Genomic DNA, 18,217 nt, shown 5'->3' with positions numbered 1-18,217 from the left:
TGTCATTTTTGCTTCATTTAATGTAACGTTTGCTTTTGTATTTTGCTCACTTGTAATGTTCTCATGTATCAGTTCTGTTCCTATTGTGAAGCGCTCTGACACCTTCGGGTAAAGTCCGCGCTATATAAAAATGCATACATAAATAAATAAATGAATAAATAAATACATATAAGGTTAGGTCCCAAAGGCAGGACCGGTTGCATTGCAAAGGCTTCTTCCATAGCGAGGGCCGCCTCTGTGCATCTAGCAGGCCCCGCCTAACTCATCCTGCTCCAAGATGGCGGCCAGGCTTGCGTAGATCAATTACACGGAAGACAGCTCTTTTCTGTTTCCACAGCACTTGACAGCAGCTCCACGCAACCTGTAGGCGGGACCTTGTTGCTGAAATGGGACGTCCACCGGACGTATTTCCGGTGAGCCCTGTTCTCGTCCGCCGTTGGCTGCCGATGCCCGGAAGAGGTGAGAGCCAGCAGCGATTGGACGAGCAATGTTTGCTCGGCGGCGGGTGCTTGTTTTTGAAAATTTGAAACTTTGGTCCTGAGGGTGGAGAGGGGAGGAGAGAAGGGAGCCGGAGGAGCGAGGCGGAGAGAGCGGAGGAGAGAGCGGGGCCCGAGAGGACCAGGGACCGGGGGGAGGGCAGCAGGGGAGCCGAAGAACCGGGGCGCGAGGGAGAGGGGGCAGAGCCGGGAGCAGCAGAGGCCAGGACCCCACTGAACCCGGGGCTCGGAGCCATCGGAGGAGCGCAGACCTGCACGCCTGGAGGTAAGGACTGAGGGACCGATACCTGTGCATGACCCCCCCCCCAGGGATCGCCCCCCCCCCCTCCCTCAGGGTCGGTGTCCTGCAGGAATCGTGCACCTCGGAGCTACATAATCCCGCAGCTCTAGACGGGGAGGGTCGTTCATGTTGCAGGCATATTTGGCTCTGACGCAGAGCCTTTAAATAGCTGCAATCTGGACCCTAATGCAGGATTTTAGCTGCTCACTGGTGATGCCTGCCTGTAATCTGGAGGTCAGAGCAGGCATTGATTTTGACACTGGTGATAGTTGCTTTTAATCTAGCAGCTAGTTCAAGCATTGAGCTCCTCAGTGGTGATATCTGCCTGTAATCTGGGGTCAGTGCTAGTGCAGGCATTGAGCTCATCACTGGTGATATCTGCCTGTAATCTGGGGTCAGTGCTAGTGCAGGCATTGAGCTCATCACTGGTGATATCTGCCTGTAATCTGGGGTCAGTGCTAGTGCAGGCATTGAGCTCATCACTGGTGATATCTGCCTGTAATCTGGGGTCAGTGCTAGTTCAAGCATTGAGCTCATCACTGGTGATATCTGCCTGTAATCTGGGGTCAGTGCTAGTGCAGGCATTGAGCTCATCACTGGTGATATCTGCCTGTAATCTGGGGTCAGTGCTAGTGCAGGCATTGAGCTCTTCACTGGTGACATCTGCCTGTATTCTGGGGGTCAGTGCTAGTTCAAGCGTTGAGCTCCTCACTGGTGATATCTGCCTGTATTCTGGGGGTCAGTGCTAGTGCAAGCATTGAGCTCCTCACTGGTGATATCTGCCTGTAATCTGGTGTCCGTGCTAGTTCAAGCGTTGAGCTCCTCACTGGTGATATCTACCTGTAATCTGGGGTCAGTGCTAATGCAAGCATTGAGCTCCTCACTGGTGATGCCTGCTTGTAATCTGGAGGTCAGAGCAGGCATTGATTTTGACACTGGTGATAGTTGCTTTTAATCTAGCAGCTAGTTCAAGCATTGAGCTCATCACTGGTGATATCTGCCTGTAATCTGGTGTCAGTGCTAGTGCAAGCATTGAGCTCCTCACTGGTGATATCTGCCTGTAATCTGGGGTCAGTGCTAGTGCAAGCATTGAGCTCATCACTGGTGATATCTGCCTGTAATCTGGGGTCAGTGCTAGTGCAGGCATTGAGCTCTTCACTGGTGACATCTGCCTGTATTCTGGGGGTCAGTGCTAGTGCAAGCATTGAGCTCCTCACTGGTGTTATCGGCCTGTAATCTGGGGTCAGTGCTAGTGCAGGCATTGAGCTCCTCACTGGTGATATCTGCCTGTAATCTGGGGGTCAGTGCTAGTGCAAGCATTGAGCTCCTCGCTGGTGATGGCTGCCTGTAATCTGGGGTCAGTGCTAGTTCAAGCGTTGAGCTCCTCACTGGTGATATCTACCTGTAATCTGGGGTCAGTGCTAATGCAAGCATTGAGCTCCTCACTGGTGATGCCTGCTTGTAATCTGGAGGTCAGTGCAAGCATTAATTTTGACACTGGTGATAGTTGCTTTTAATCTAGCAGCTAGTTCAAGCGTTGAGCTCCTCACTGGTGATATCTACCTGTAATCTGGGGTCAGTGCTAATGCAAGCATTGAGCTCCTCACTGGTGATATCTGCCTGTAATCTGGGGTCAGTGCTAGTGCAAGCATTGAGGTCCTCACTGGTGTTATCGGCCTGTAATCTGGGGTCAGTGCTAGTGCAGGCATTGAGCTCCTCACTGGTGATATCTGCCTGTAATCTGGGGGTCAGTGCTAGTGCAAGCATTGAGCTCCTCACTGGTGATATCTGCCTGTAATCTGGGGGTCAGTGCTAGTGCAAGCATTGAGCTCCTCACTGGTGATATCTGCCTGTAATCTGGGGTCAGTGCTAGTGCAAGCATTGAGCTCCTCACTGGTGACATCTGCCTGTAATCTGGGGGTCAGTGCTAGTGCAAGCATTGAGCTCCTCACTGGTGATATCTGCCTGTAATCTGGGGGTCAGTGCTAGTGCAAGCATTGAGCTCCTCACGTGTGATATCTGCCTGTAATCTGGGGTCGGTGCTAGTGCAAGCATTGAGCTCCTCACTGGTGATATCTTCCTGTAATCTGGGGGTCAGTGCTAGTGCAAGCATTGAGCTCCTCACTGGTGATATCTTCCTGTAATCTGGGGGTCAGTGCTAGTTCAAGCATTGAGCTAATCACTGGTGATATCTGCCTGTAATCTGGGGGTCAGTGCTAGTGCAAGCATTGAGCTTGTCACTGACTGGTGATATCTGCCTGTATTCTGGGGGTCAAAGCTAGTGCAAGCATTGTTCTCCCACTTGTGGGACACCCCCGCGCCGCAGGTGACCCACTTGTGGGACACCCCCGCGCCGCACGGCCACCAGCTGCTGTGTGTGCCCCTGCCCGCCCTCTGCCTCGCTACTGCCTCGTTTTGCCGGCTGCCGGCTGCCCCTGCAGTAGGGTTGTTTTTGCCTAACATGTGTGCCTGTTTTTTTTCGCCTTAAAACTCCGTGCATTTCCTTTTTTTCCTCCGCATTTGCCTGTTTTGACTAATTGTTGTGCTTGTCTAGTTTCTCCGTGTTCCTGGTATCTTTCCCCCTCACACCCCTTGTTTTGTTGCTGATTTGCGCCTGTTTTTGTTTCCCTTCGTGTTTCCCGCCGCCCTCCACCCTCCCTTCCCGCCACCGCCGCTTGGCCACGCCCCTTTCTTCTCTTCTGTATCCCTCCCCGCTCCCGCCTCCCAGCTGCCCCGCCCACCCGCGCACTTGGCCTTAAATGGCGACCGTGCGAACGCGCAGCGTTGACGCGCAGCGGGCGCGCCGATTGTGCGCCGAAGGCGCGCCAAAGGTAAGCCCGTCTGCGCCCGTCCGCGCCTGGACCGCGCCCAGTGCCAGGACCCCTGGCCCCCACCGACGGAAGCCGACCCGACGAACCTACAGCGCCGCCGACCTCAACGCACTCAACACCGGCCGCATCCCAGGATGTCACCGAGCCGCCCCGAAGCACACCCACGGACCCTTCAGCTGCCACGCCTGCAAGTTCACCTGCATCCGGACCTTCCCTGCACCCGCCAAGCCGAACTCCAGCAGCACCCACCTCAAGTGTATCCTGCTCAACACCCGTTCCGTCCACAGACACGCCGTAGAACTCTGGAACCTGCTCGACACCACCGCCCCCGACGTTGCCTTCATCACCGAGACCTGGATGAACGCCTCCTCAGCCCCAGACATCGCCATCGCCATCCCAGAGGGCTACAAGATCACCCGGAGGGACCGCGACAACCAGACCGGAGGAGGCATCGCCATCATCCACAGAGACACCATCCGCATCACTACCAACACCGATGACACCCTCACCACCGCTGAACACCTGCACTTCCAGATCCACTCCAACCCGACCACCACCCTCAGAGGCACCCTGATCTACCGACCCCCGGGACCACGCACACGATTCAGCGAGGACATCGCCGACTTCGTCAGCCCGCACGCTCTCCCCTCCGCCGACTACATCCTCCTGGGGGACCTCAACTTCCACCTGGAGAACAACAACGACCGCAACACCATCTGCCTGCTCGACAACCTCGACAACCTCGGACTCAAGCAACTGGTGACCACCCCCACCCACCTCGCCGGACACACACTCGACGCCGTCTTCTCATCCAGCAAAGACGTCACCTTCAGCCACGCCACAGAACTCCACTGGACGGACCACAGCTGCGTCCACTTCACCTTCAAAAGAACGACGATCCACCACCACCAGCAACAGGTCGCTCGAAGATGCTGGAACAAGATCACAGCCGACCAGCTCACCGCTTCCCTGAGCCAGCACCCTCCCGCCAACTCAGCGAACCCCAGCCAGGCCGCCGACAACCTCACGAAATGGATCAACGACTGCGCGGACGAACTCGCCCCTCTGAGAACCCCACCCAGCAGATCCTGCAGCAGGAAAACACCATGGTTCACCGACGAACTCAAGAGCTCCAAGAAGAACTGCCGAGCCCTCGAGAAAGCCTGGAGAAGGGAACCAACGACTGACAACATGACCACCCTCAAGCTCGCCACCCGGAAGCACCACCAACTGATCCGCGCCACCAAGAAAAATGCATACAAGGACCGGCTGGACAACAACGCACACAACTGCAAGGAACTCTTCAACATCGTGAAAGAGCTATCCAACCCCAACGCCGGAAACAATGACATCACCCCGTCGCAAGAACTCTGCAACTCCCTCGCGTCCTTCTTCCACAACAAGATCACGGACATACACAACAGCTTCAACAACCAACCAACGCAAGCCACAACCGCAACGACGCCACCCACCACCACCCTCCGCACCTGGACCCCGATCAGCACCGAAGACACCATCCGCACGATGAACTCCATCCATTCCGGGTCTCCGACTGACCCCTGCCCTCACCACGTCTTCAACAAGGCCGACGCTGCCATCGCACCCCACCTACGGGACATCATCAACACCTCCTTCGACTCCGCCACCTTCCCTGAGAGCTGGAAGCACGCCGAACTCAGCGCTCTCCTCAAGAAACCCACAGCAGACCCCACCGACCTCAAGAACTACCGTCCCATCTCGCTCCTCCCGTTCCCGGCCAAAGTCATCGAGAAGACCGTCAACAAACAGCTGGCCGCCTTCCTCGAGACGAATGGATCCCTCGACCCCTCACAGTCCGGCTTCCGAGCGAACCACAGCACCGAGACCGCCCTCATCGCCGCCACCGACGACCTTCGAACTCTGATGGACAACGGAGAAACAGCGGCCCTCATCCTCCTGGACCTCTCCGCGGCTTTCGACACTGTCTGCCACCGCACCCTAGTACAGCGCCTCAGCAACATCGGAATCCAGGAGAAGGCACTGGAATGGATCACCTCCTTCCTCGACGGAAGAACACAAAGAGTCCGCCTACCACCGTACAAGTCAGAGGCCTCCAAAGTCATCTGCGGCGTCCCACAAGGATCCTCACTGAGCCCCACCCTCTTCAACATCTACATGAGCCCCCTCGCGGCCATCGCACGCCAACACAACCTCAACATAATCTCCTACGCCGACGACACCCAGCTGATCCTCTCCCTGACCAACGACCCCGCCACCGCCAGAGCCAACCTGCACGAAGGGATGAGAGACGTAGCCGAATGGATGACGACCAGCCGCCTGAAACTGAACTCAGACAAGACGGAGGTCCTCATCCTGGGCTCCACGCCCTCCGCCTGGGACGACTCCTGGTGGCCCCCCGCCCTGGGCGCCGCGCCCAAACCGACGGACCACGCACGCAACCTGGGCTTCATCCTGGACTCCTCCCTCTCCATGACCAGACAAGTCAACGCCGTCTCCTCGTCATGCTTCAACATCCTGCGCATGCTACGTAAGATCTTCCGGTGGATCCCCACCGAGACGAGGAAGACGGTCACCCAAGCCCTCGTCACCAGCCGACTGGACTACGGCAACGCCCTCTACGCCGGAACCACGGCCAAACTCCAGAAGAGACTCCAGCGGATCCAGAACGCCTCGGCGAGACTCATCCTCGACATCCCCCGACGCAGCCACATCTCCGGACACCTGAGAGATCTGCACTGGCTCCCGGTCAACAAGAGAATCACCTTCCGTCTCCTCACCCACGCGCACAAAGCCCTACACGACCAAGGCCCGAGCTACCTCAACAACCGGATCAACTTCTACACTCCCAAGCGCCTCCTCAGATCAACCAACCACGCCCTCGCCGCCGTCCCCCGCATCCGAAGAGAGACAACAGGAGGAAGGTCCTTCTCCTACCTGGCCGCCAAGACCTGGAACTCACTTCCCACCAATCTGCGCCTGACCCAAGACCACCTCTCCTTCAGGAAGAAGCTCAAGACTTGGCTGTTCGAGCAGTAGCGGCACCCCCCCCTCCCAGCGCCTTGAGACCCTACGGGTGAGTAGTGCGCTTTACAAATGACCTGATTGATTGATTGATTGATTCTCCTGACGGGAGATATCTGCCTGTAATCTGGGGGCAGTGCTAGTGCAAGCATTGAGCTCCTCACTGGTGACATCTGCCTGTAATCTGGGGTCAGTGCTAGTGCAGGCATTGAGCTCCTCACTGGTGATATCTGCCTGTAATCTGGGATCAGTGCTAGTGCAAGCATTGAGCTCCTCACTGGTGATATCTGCCTGTAATCTGGGGGTCAGTGCTAGTGCAAGCATTGAGCTCCTCACTGGTGATATCTGCCTGTAATCTGGGGGTCAGTGCTAGTGCAGGCATTGAGCTCCTCACTGGTGATATCTGCCTGTAATCTGGGATCAGTGCTAGTGCAAGCATTGAGCTCCTCACTGGTGATATCTGCCTGTAATCTGGGGGTCAGTGCTAGTGCAAGCATTGAGCTTGTCACTGACTGGTGATATCTGCCTGTATTCTGGGGGTCAAAGCTAGTGCAAGCATTGTTCTCCTGACGGGAGATATCTGCCTGTAATCTGGGGTCAGTGCTAGTGCAAGCATTGAGGTCCTCACTGGTGATATCTGCCTGTAATCTGGGGGTCAGTGCTAGTGCAAGCATTGAGCTCCTCACTGGTGATATCTGCCTGTAATCTGGGGGTCAGTGCTAGTGCAGGCATTGAGCTACTCACTGGTGATATCTGCCTGTAATCTGGTGTCCGTGCTAGTGCAAGCATTGAGCTGGTCACTGGTGATATTTGCCTGTAATCTGGGGGCAGTGCTAGTGCAAGCATTGAGCTCCTCACTGGTGATATCTGCCTGTAATCTGGTGTCCGTGCTAGTTCAAGCATTGAGCTCCTCACTGGTGATATCTGCCTGTAATCTGGGGGTCAGTGCTAGTGCAGGCATTGAGCTCCTCACTGGTGATATCTGCCTGTATTCTGGGGGTCAGTGCTAGTGCAAGCATTGAGCTACTCACTGGTGATATCTGCCTGTAATCTGGTGTCCGTGCTAGTGCAAGCATTGAGCTGGTCACTGGTGATATTTGCCTGTAATCTGGGGGCAGTGCTAGTGCAAGCATTGAGCTCCTCACTGGTGATATCTGCCTGTAATCTGGTGTCCGTGCTAGTTCAAGCATTGAGCTCCTCACTGGTGATATCTGCCTGTAATCTGTGGGTCAGTGCTAGTGCATGCATTGAGCTCCTCACTGGTGATATCTGCCTGTAATCTGGTGTCCGTGCTAGTTCAAGCATTGAGCTCCTCACTGGTGATATCTGCCTGTAATCTGGTGTCAGTGCTAGTGCAAGCATTGAGCTGGTCACTGGTGATATTTGCCTGTAATCTGGGGGCAGTGCTAGTGCAAGCATTGAGCTCCTCACTGCTGATATCTGCCTGTATTCTGGGGGTCAGTGCTAGTGCAAGCATTGAGCTACTCACTGGTGATATCTGCCTGTAATCTGGGGTCAGTGCTAGTGCAGGCATTGAGCTCCTCACTGGTGATATCTGCCTGTAATCTGGGATCAGTGCTAGTGCAAGCATTGAGCTCCTCACTGGTGATATCTGCCTGTAATCTGGGGGTCAGTGCTAGTGCAAGCATTGAGCTTGTCACTGACTGGTGATATCTGCCTGTAATCTGGGGGTCAGTGCTAGTGCAAGCATTGAGCTCCTCACTGGTGATATCTGCCTGTATTCTGGGGGTCAGTGCTAGGGCAAGCATTGAGCTTGTCCCTGGTTTTATCTGTCTACAGTCTGGGGATCGCAAATGGTGCGGGCAGGCCTCTCTCTTGTCTGTGGTTTTGTATGCCTGTACTCTGTGGCTGGTGCCAGCATTATGCTTGTTGATAATTTGTTATGCCTGTAATCTGGGGTCATTGCTGGCACATTAATTGTCCTTGTGACTGCTTTTATATGATGCAATCTGGGAATCAATAATGAATGATTTGTAGAGCGCTGTAGCTTCCCAGACAAGGGCCTCCCAGCACTTTGTAAGAAGAGCAAAAACCAGCTAAGAAATGTGCAAGTTGCATAGTGTAGAAGAACTCCAGTTTACAGCTGTTTTTGAAACACAGCTCCGAGGAGATGATACAGAGGGTAATTCGATGCTTGTTCCTCATCCTGACAGAAATGAGAAGGAGCGACCGCCTTTCCTAGTCTTTTGAACCATTGAAATCTTTCAAAGAAGCATATTAGAGGCTTTTATTGACCTCCTTAGATGTTAGTGAATAAGTCTGTCGTTCAGGTATTTAGGGAGTTTTTTTTATGTCAAAGGCTGTGTCAGCACCAGACTTTTACACCAGATCATTTTCTGCACAAAATCCAGTAAGCAGTTTCCAGCAAGGGGTGATTGACTACTAGCGTGGCATCTTGGCCTAGCTGCTGCCTTTTTTTTAAATTTTTTTATTTTTTTATTTTTTTTATTTATTTAAAAAAAAAAGACCTTTATTGTCCAACATGTACGTTACACCGCATTCAGCTTACAACCCAGCCGAGCCAGCTGCGAGTAATGAGTATTGCATCAAGCGTAGCAATGGAACACAGCTTTAAGGCCGACAACCCTGGGGTTCGGCAGCGTATATCGACGTGTCGCGATATTTCACAATCATACAATCATTCGGTGTTATAAAAGTGTGGGTCTGTGGGGTTTTTCTCATTATATCTGCGAACTCAGAGTTACAGCGTTAGGTTGGCACTCATCAGCGTCTTCAGATTAGGCAGAGCCCACTATGACACATGTGTATCGTTAGAAAGGGTTAGCAAGGGTATCAGTTGAGTTCGTCCTTCAAGCGGGCATGGTGTTACATAAATGAGGGATGAGGCTGCTCAGTATCCAAGTGTGTTGGTGAGCGTGTATCTACGTAGCTCACCCACCTTGACGAGAGTGTCTGATATTTGTGTTGGCACTCAGGTGAAATGCCTAGGCCATAGCTGCCATTCCCGAAGGCCTCGTAGTGTATGAAGTGCAATGTTCTATCTGCAAGGGCTTGGTCCAAAAGTAGATAAGACCAGAATATCAATAAACCATAAAACAGTAACACAAGTAATACAAAAGATGGGTAGGGGTGGATGGGGGCAGAGATAGTCACAGTGTTCGGGGGGGGGGGAGTGCGGTGCTAGTGTGTCGGTTGCAGTCCAGTGGGTGGGTAGGTAGGAGACCGGAGGAGGGCAGTTTGCCAGTATGTCAAGTGCACAAGGGGGGAACCCCACTATAAGGGCTCGTCGGGTGTAGCGTTTCAATGCCTCGTGGGAAGCATTCGGTGGCTGGACCCATTGTTACAGCGCTGTGCGTGGGGATGTAGGCGTGGGAGGGGCAAAGCACCCGCTATTGTGGAACGGTCAAGTATGTAATACACGGTGGGCAAGGCATGGTGGCCGTGTAGGCAACGATCGGTGTATTGTATCTATCTCGTAGTAACCATTACAGGGAGGGGAAGGGGGGCAGCATACAGTTCTTCACGTAATCCCCTGTTCCACACATTTCTGCTGGAAGGAGTGTAGGATGTCATCCCAGTGTTGTGCGATAGGAAATTTCCTGAGTCCCGCTGTCTCTTCTCGCCGCAGGACAGTGCCATCCGCCCGCGCCCAGTTCACTAGCGACAGGCTCCAGTGTCGGATGTGTGGGGGTGTGTCAGCCTTCCACCGCTTGGTAAGCAGTCTCTTGGCCGTGATCAGTCCGAGATCCCAGTAACGGGCCTGGACTTTGTTTAGTCGTGTACGTTTGTACAATCCCAGTACGCAGGCCTCCCATGTTTTCGGCACGTGTTCCTTGGTGCAATGTCGGAGTAACGTAGTCACCCCATCCCAATACTGCTGTAGGGCAGGACAGAGCCAGAGCATGTGGAGGAGGTCCGCTCCCAGTAGGGAACGGCGACCGCAGGCAGTATCAGTGACTGAAAATTATCTGTTTATCTTGTCCGGGGTGAGATATGCGCGATGTAGTATGTAAAGTTGTATGATTTTGAATCGAGGGTTGCGGGGGATGTTCACTGGGCCAGCCAGGATCATAGCCCACTCTTTGTCCGTCCAGTCCCCTGTCTGTCGCCCACTTCTCCCTTAGTTGCACGGTTGTGGGATGAGTATGGAGAAGGAGTGCTTGTGCTATCCAATGAATTGTGTGTGCCATTGCTCATGACATGAAAGTATTGTATAAAGTGATGTGTGGGTAGCTCACCAGACATGTCCCCCCAAGCGGCAGTCAGCATATGGATGAGGGATGCGTGAGTTAGGAACTGTCCAGACGGAAGAGATGTATCTCTCATGAGATCCGCGAAGGGCAGGAGGGCGCCATCAGAGTATAGATCTCCCAGTGTTCTAGCTGCTGCCTTTTGTATCGCCTGTAGCCGGGGACTAAGTATTGAGGCAGTCCAAGATGTAAAGCATTTGTACAATAAAGCCTGGCAGTTATGAGTGAATGAACAATAGTTTTGCAAATGTCTGGTAGAATATCAAAGATTTTTTGAGTAAGTCAAAGTGAAACTAACAGTGGTCACTGCGAAAAGGAAAAGAGAGGTCAGAATGAAATTTGGCTCCCAGATTGGAGTTAGTAGGGTCAGATGGATCTCCTAATTCGTTATCCTACAAGCCATTGATTGGACCACACAGAATGTGTTCCTTGTACGCTAAGCTTTATTGATATGCTTCCTAGAATCAGGCACTATTCCATTTTCATGGATAAGGGTTGTTATACGCTTTCTTACGGAAAAGGTTAGAAGAGGGATTCAAGCACTTATCTCCTCTCTTAAAGCCGAAGGAGCACTCTTCACAAAATTGATATCGGATAATATATATGCGTGGGCTACAGATTTAAAATTATTTTTAATAAATCTTGTGCTCAATGGTTGACAATATCATTCCCTTAAACTTTTAGTAAATAAAACTATAAAGAGACATTTAACTATATTAAAGTGCCTTGTCAACCAAGATACTGACAGCAAACTGCCTCAAACAGGGCTGTATTTAGTGAGAAAGTGCCATCTTTCTTGCCTTGGTATGCCCCCACTTTTTTCTGAACTGCTGATGTGCTTTGACTGAGTGTGTCCTGGGTTCCTGCCAACCAGGTACCCAGGGCCTGTGTTCCTTCCCTAAAATTGTGCTGAAACCAAACACCCAATTGGCATCTTTGGCCACCTGTCAGCCCCTAGTAAATGGTTCACTAGGTACCCAGGGCATGGTGACAAGAGAAGACCCCTGAGGGCTGCAGCACTTATTGTGCCACCCTCAGGGGCCCTGTACACTGGCACCCACACACTGCCTCTGCAGGCTGAGTGCCTAAGTACAGAACTAAACCAAGAGTCAACATGACACACATCCCTGTGTGCCATGCCCACAGAACTCACTTCCCTAGCATACTTCAGTCACCCATCTAGCTGGGTGCCCTATGCCAGAGGTGTGGGCACAGGTGCATGAGCCCAGTGCCCCTACAGTACCCAGGGCCATTCCTGGGCACTGCAAGTGCAGTGATGCCATTAAGAGTATATGGTGCTGGGAGGTTGTCATTATGAACTCCACAGCACCATAATGGCTAAACTGAAGACTGACAAGTTTGGTACCAAACTTCTCAGCACATTCAGCCTGCACTGATGCCAGTGTGGGATTTAATGTAAAATGTACCAGAGGGCATCTTAGAGATGCCCTCTGAAATCCTAACCTACAATCCACGTCTGGGCCGAGTGGCTGCAGAGCCTGCCACACAGCAGACATGGTGCTGGACCCCTGGGTGGAGAGCCCTCCGCTCTCCTGGGCCTGCAACAATGCACATCCTGGGCGAGGTGCTAGGTCTCCTCCTCCAGGATGGGCAGGGGGAAGCTTCAAAGGCATGCCGCCTCTGTGAGTTCCAGACCATTTGCTGTACCCAGCAACTGGCCCCCACCAGTTCTAACCCCCACTCTGGCGGGAAAAACTACATCAGGAAGGGGGGGGGTGCCAGCCTGTGCCAACCCCACCCCTCAGGTGGGGGAGACTAGGTGAAGCACGACGCCGGGCTCCAGCCATCTTGTAGATGGGGAGCCCTGCCCAATCCCAGCTAGGCTCCTGCCCCCCTCCCACAGGAGGGGAGCAGGCTAGGGGGTGTACCCACCCCAGGACAGGGACCCATTGGTCCCTGTCCTTGCCCTACCTGTAACACACCTAAATTCAGTATTTAGGGGCTCCTTGAACCTTCCTTCCTCAGATCCCGATAAGAAAAGAAGAAGGAAGATCAAGAAGAAGACCCGCCGTGCAGCTGCTAAACAACAGGACGACAACTGACTTGGCCCCAGCCCTACCGGCCTGTCGATCCTGGAACCTGCTCCTGCCTAATCCCGCCGACTCCATTCGGACAGCAACCTTGGGACACCCGGAGGACCTGCCTGTCTTGACCCTCTTAAAGACTGGGACTCCCATCAGCAGAGGCTCTGCTGCAACAACCCACCTGGTGCCAACCAGGAAGAGCCGGACCAGCCCACTCTGCACCCGCCAAGCCCGGGTCGGGCCCAACCGAACCAAGACCACGAGGACGTTCCCCCGGCGACTGGGACCCAAAGACCCTCCTCGATGAACCATCCGACGCCTGCAGACTCAGAACCAGGGGCCACCCCAGCCGCGACCAGCCGAGGGTAAGCTTTTCCGACACCCAAAGACACCCCTGCAACCGGCGCCCTACAGCCCCCTGTGCCTCCCTGTGGGGTACCTACCTGTGCTCCAAGATCCCAACTTACCTCTCGAAGTGCTGCTCGCCCCTGGAGAATCTCCGTCCCCGAGCCTGCAGCCTTTGTTCCTTTTTGACCTTTCCCATTGGATAACATTGAGTGCCCGACGACTCAAGAGCACCCTGCACCCAGCCGCCCGAGTGCCACCGGCTGTGCCACCTTTGTCCTATCCTACTTTTCCCCCCACCCCCCCCTTGCCCTGAGCAAGTGACCAGGAGCCCAGCTCCCACAGCAGAGTGGCCTGCTAGCCAGCAGCCACCAACCACCAACTGAAGGCCCCCTTTTCCTCATTAGATATCATTGGGCCTACCTCCCTCTGCACCCGGCTGGCCCTGCGCTGCTGGGGCGGAACACACTGTAGGGACCCAGGGGGACCCCTGAGCAGGGCTCGAAAAATCTTAAAAATATTACTAGACCTGCAGGTCTAGTGAGTAAAATTATCTACTCGACCTAACAGCAATACACTCGACCCACAAACTGGTTTTATCTATACATATTATAGCATTATTAAGAAAACAAAGTAAATAACAGAGCAGGAGTTACATATACTTTGGCCAATCAAGTAGCCAATGAGTAATACGAGTAGATATGTTGCAGCATTGTCAATGAAGTAGCATCATCTGTGGCTATTGAAGTCCATATGAGACTAGTGTGTCTCAACATCATGGCGTGACTAAAACCCTGGTGCGCAGTCAAAGAACACCAATGCCCTAGGCATGCCATGCCAAGGAGTAGGATAATATGTTACTGGACATGGTGGACATGTTAGTTAATTATTTGGCTTGAGAGGGATAGTAGCATACTACTAGCAGCAGCAACCCTGAAGGCCTGAACACCACCCTCATGCCATTTTATTCACATTAGAAGTTAGGAACATCATCCAGCTATAGAAGCTATCCTGGCATATGATTCATCACCCTAACATATAATAGTGCCAGTTCTGGTGTTCTTGCATTTGCTTGCTAATAGTTGTGTTTTTATCTGACACAGGAACAGTATTTGGCAGTCTGTTGCAGCACAGTATCTACAGGTGTTTCTTCTCCAACAATAGGAATTTTAATGACCACTTTTAAAATGGAGTTTATTCTATAAGAATGGTGTAGTGTTTCTTGCGGCAAAAATATTTGCCCACTGTGCCTGGAGCATTTTATATTGCGCATAAACATTTAATATAAACACATGTAAAAATTACTGCTGTGAAAAAATGTAGCTCGTAGTTAGTGGGCCCAGACTTTAAATTATTGAATTAACTCCCCTTAAGTACTGTTTGTAAAAGCTATGTTTCTCAGCCAGAATATTTAGGAAAATCCTGTAAAATGCAGTGTTCAGTCTCAATTTGTTTTCAGAAATGTTCTTGGAGGTCAACTCCCACTCCCACATCATCTTAGTGTGGGTCCGTTTGCCAATGGCTCTGTGAAGATGGAGCTCACCCGGGACGGTATCCTGGGTATTTTGATGAACAGGCCAGAGCTAGTCTTAAGGAACTGGCGAGAATTATAAAAGAGAATGTAAAATAAACAGAAGAGTGCAGCATGCTGATGCAAAGCAGGGAAAGGAGCGCCAATGATGACATCGTGATTACAGAAATGTTCAGCAGAAAGCCCTGTGTTTCTTCATCAGCATATGCCCTATTTGCCCTTTAATATTTATCGTCAAATCAAATTTGCATCTTCAAACAAATAAATTAAGAATAAACAGAAACTGCGGGTCCACGCCTCACAAAATGAACTAGACAGACTCAAAATTAGTGTGATAAATTACCATACACAGGCAGTGTTACTTGGTCATAACTACTGCATGTATATGACATATGTAACTAATGTTTTTTTAAACAATCCTGATTTCCGGAATGTATTTTATGGCATTACATAATTAAGAAATGTATGCAAGCAGTACCTAGCAAGGATGCCGTGACCCTGGTTCAAGCAAGGAAAAAGCATCCTCAGACAGGTGTTGAGGGTGGCGGACAGTTTTAGTCACATTCTCCAATATTTCCCCCTGCTGCCCCCCAGAGCCTCGTACTGGCACTGCACTCAACTCGGATTAGAACAGCAGCAGAGCTCACTCGCCAGGCCGGTCAAGTAGACCTGAATACTGGCTCGCCCTGGAGGAAATCAACTCGAAAATGCGAGTGGGCGAGTACATTTTTCGAGCCCTGCTGAGTCTATACTCGGAACCTTAACTTCACCAGCCAAGTACTCGCCTGGAAACCGGTAACTCACTTACCTGCCATTGGATAACATTGACCCATTTTGACTCGAACATTTTCTAAGTGTGAAGTTTTGAAAACTGCAAATATTCATATAAAATCAGCCGATGTCCGAATTCCGAAGTACTCACCTGCAAGCAGGTGAGAAACCAGTACTGTACCTTCCGGCCCAGTACTGAACCGCAAAAGTAATCCTTACCGGGTTTACTAGTAATCTGTATTTTCTCCATAGGAACCCATTGTCTGCTTTTCTATGAAATTTCTTCTAAGTGCCTACTTTTGAAGACTTGAAATATTCTTTAAAAATCATACGAAATACTGAAACGCAATTACCTACCTGTTTTAAGTTCAGACCCCAGTGCTGGCCCTAGAAGCCCAGTACTGGATTACAAAATTTCAGAAAGTGGTTTCAAGCTCAAACCACAAAATAAAAGGTTCAGTACGATATTTATTTTAAAAGTGCACAATGCAAAGTGCAAAAACATGGGCCCTCATGTTAGCTTAATGTTTGGGAGACTTGATGACTTGATGACTTGCAGGACATGTTTGCAGAGGCCTAGTGATTCAGGCCACTACGAGAAATATGCATGGGTGACATGCACATGAATGTAACATAGGGTGTATGTAGTGGACATTTTTGGTCAGGCAAAATATCATTTTCCTCATTCCCTCCTTGTCTCCTACATAACCCTTTAGGATACATCTATATTCATGAGACCGTATAGTTGATCATACAGCATCATTTGCTCGTCCTTAACCCTTTGAATACTTGGATGTGGAACACATGCAGTTGCACACAGGCCGCAAATCGCCAGGCCACACTGCAGACAGAGACAGTATCATGGCAGACTGTTCCTGGGTCAACTGCTTCAAGGGTTCTTGTTAACTTGCGTATTAGTTGAGTTTGTCTAACATGTTCTAGTTGTGAATCTCTGTGATAATGGGATGGGGCCAAGGAAACAGGTGGCAATAGGAATGCTATATAACAAGTCCCACCCCAGTCTAAGGGCAGATGTACATAAGCTGTCTGACCGCAAATGAAATAGGTATGGCGTGACGGTATGAAAGAAGAAAGTCCTTCTGAGAGTGAAGTTCCTTGTAAATAGCTCCTCGTAAATATGGTTTATGAAGAGCATGTCATAATTATAACTTGTTGAGTTTCTTGTAAATATGGCTTGTGAATAGCGCCATGCGGATATGGTTTGTGCAGAGTATGTTGACATTACGTTAGGCAGGAGAGAGCTGGATCTCTTTCAAGTGCTTGGAGAAAACGTTTTGAAGATGTGCGTACGTGTTATGTGATAACGTGGAGAGATGAGTTCATGACTTTCCCATGTACAGCAGTCATTGGGGAAAGATTGTGCTTCAGCTGCCAAAGAGTTGATATCTTGTATTGGGAAGGCAGTATTTGTTTTAACATGCTGTTTAACAAGGTGTTGAGGGATTTTGGCGTTGTTTGGCGTTTGCGGGGGGGCGTGTTTTTGAGTGGAAATTCGTACCCGTTCCAGTGGAGGGATTTGGTTGCTTTTTGGTGAGGATTTAGGGCATCGCTTGGACTACTGTGATGCCAAATTTGAAAAGGATCTGAGCTGTGGAAGTGGTAGAAAAAGCATGTTTTGTGCGGAGGTGCGATTTGCCATGTTATCCAATGGGCGTTTTTTCCGAAAATTTGAGAAATTATTTCGGCAGAACTCCCTTTGTTTTCTGATAAGGGGGTAGTTGGCCACATACCCAGCAATCAGTTGCATTGCTGGTCTGGTGAGAATGGTGAAACATTTGAATAAAAGTATCGTTACGCAAGGCAAATCGATATGACAATTTATGAGGTGGCAATACACTAAATGTATGCTCTATGGTACTGTTACTGGAAGAGTATATATGTGAAGAAATGGGAAAGAAAACATGTAGCAATAACCTGACACAGATTATAACAATGCACAGAATAAAAAGAATGATCAAGGTAACAATACAACTTGTGGTAAATAAATAAATAATACCCTATTTTTGACTAGGCATATATCATAACAGATAGCTCAATAAATAAGAGTCAAGATTCGAGGTAGTAGGAGTTTCTGCAGGTTTATTACAGCATAAGGACAGGATCAGGACAACCTGCATAGGAACAGAATGGCAGGGCTAGAGTGGCCCGGCAGCTGCCGGGGCTGGGTCTGGGATGAGCGCGCTAACTTTTAATAACAATACACGGGCATATATACATAGCGCGAACACATAGCATTACATTGCAGTAGGCGTAGCAGTGGGTGGAGCAGAAGGTGTGACGCGTAGCAGTCGCGAAAGATAACAGTAAAAGTAGGTGTAACTGGGCGTATACATAGACATGTGGTGCAGACGTAACAGAATATGTCATGAATGGGGCGGAAACATTGGAGGGGGCTACCTAAGGAGCCGGGACCTCTAACCTGGTGGTGCGCGTAAACTGGCAATGACGTATCACTAGGAGAAGCTGGGGGCTATGAACTCTGTGCTAGGAGCAGAGACTAAAGTCTAGAGGGTCGGAGCGACATGTACCTAAACCCTATCTAGTATCTGATGTTTAGGGAACATGTTGATATAAACTAGAAGTCATGAGGGGAAAAGCTAACTTGACTCTAAGACTGGGCCATGCATTATTCTACATGTAGTG

General features: G+C 50.9%; 1 protein-coding gene across 1 annotated transcript in view; it reads left to right on the top strand.

Moving 5' to 3' along the window:
• Positions 1–517: 517 nt before the first annotated feature.
• The window catches only part of KIFC1 (kinesin family member C1), a 124,554-nt gene continuing 106,854 nt past the window's right edge, over positions 518–18,217 (top strand). Inside the window, exon 1 of the mRNA XM_078641644.1 lies at positions 518–762. The gene's annotated coding sequence lies outside the window, so the exon portion shown is untranslated. The remainder of the gene's footprint in view (positions 763–18,217) is intronic.

This window comes from Lissotriton helveticus, chromosome 5_1, assembly GCF_964261635.1.
Source record: "Lissotriton helveticus chromosome 5_1, aLisHel1.1, whole genome shotgun sequence".
Taxonomy (NCBI): Eukaryota; Metazoa; Chordata; class Amphibia; order Caudata; family Salamandridae; genus Lissotriton; species Lissotriton helveticus.
This window is presented reverse-complemented; position numbering and strand designations above follow the sequence as displayed.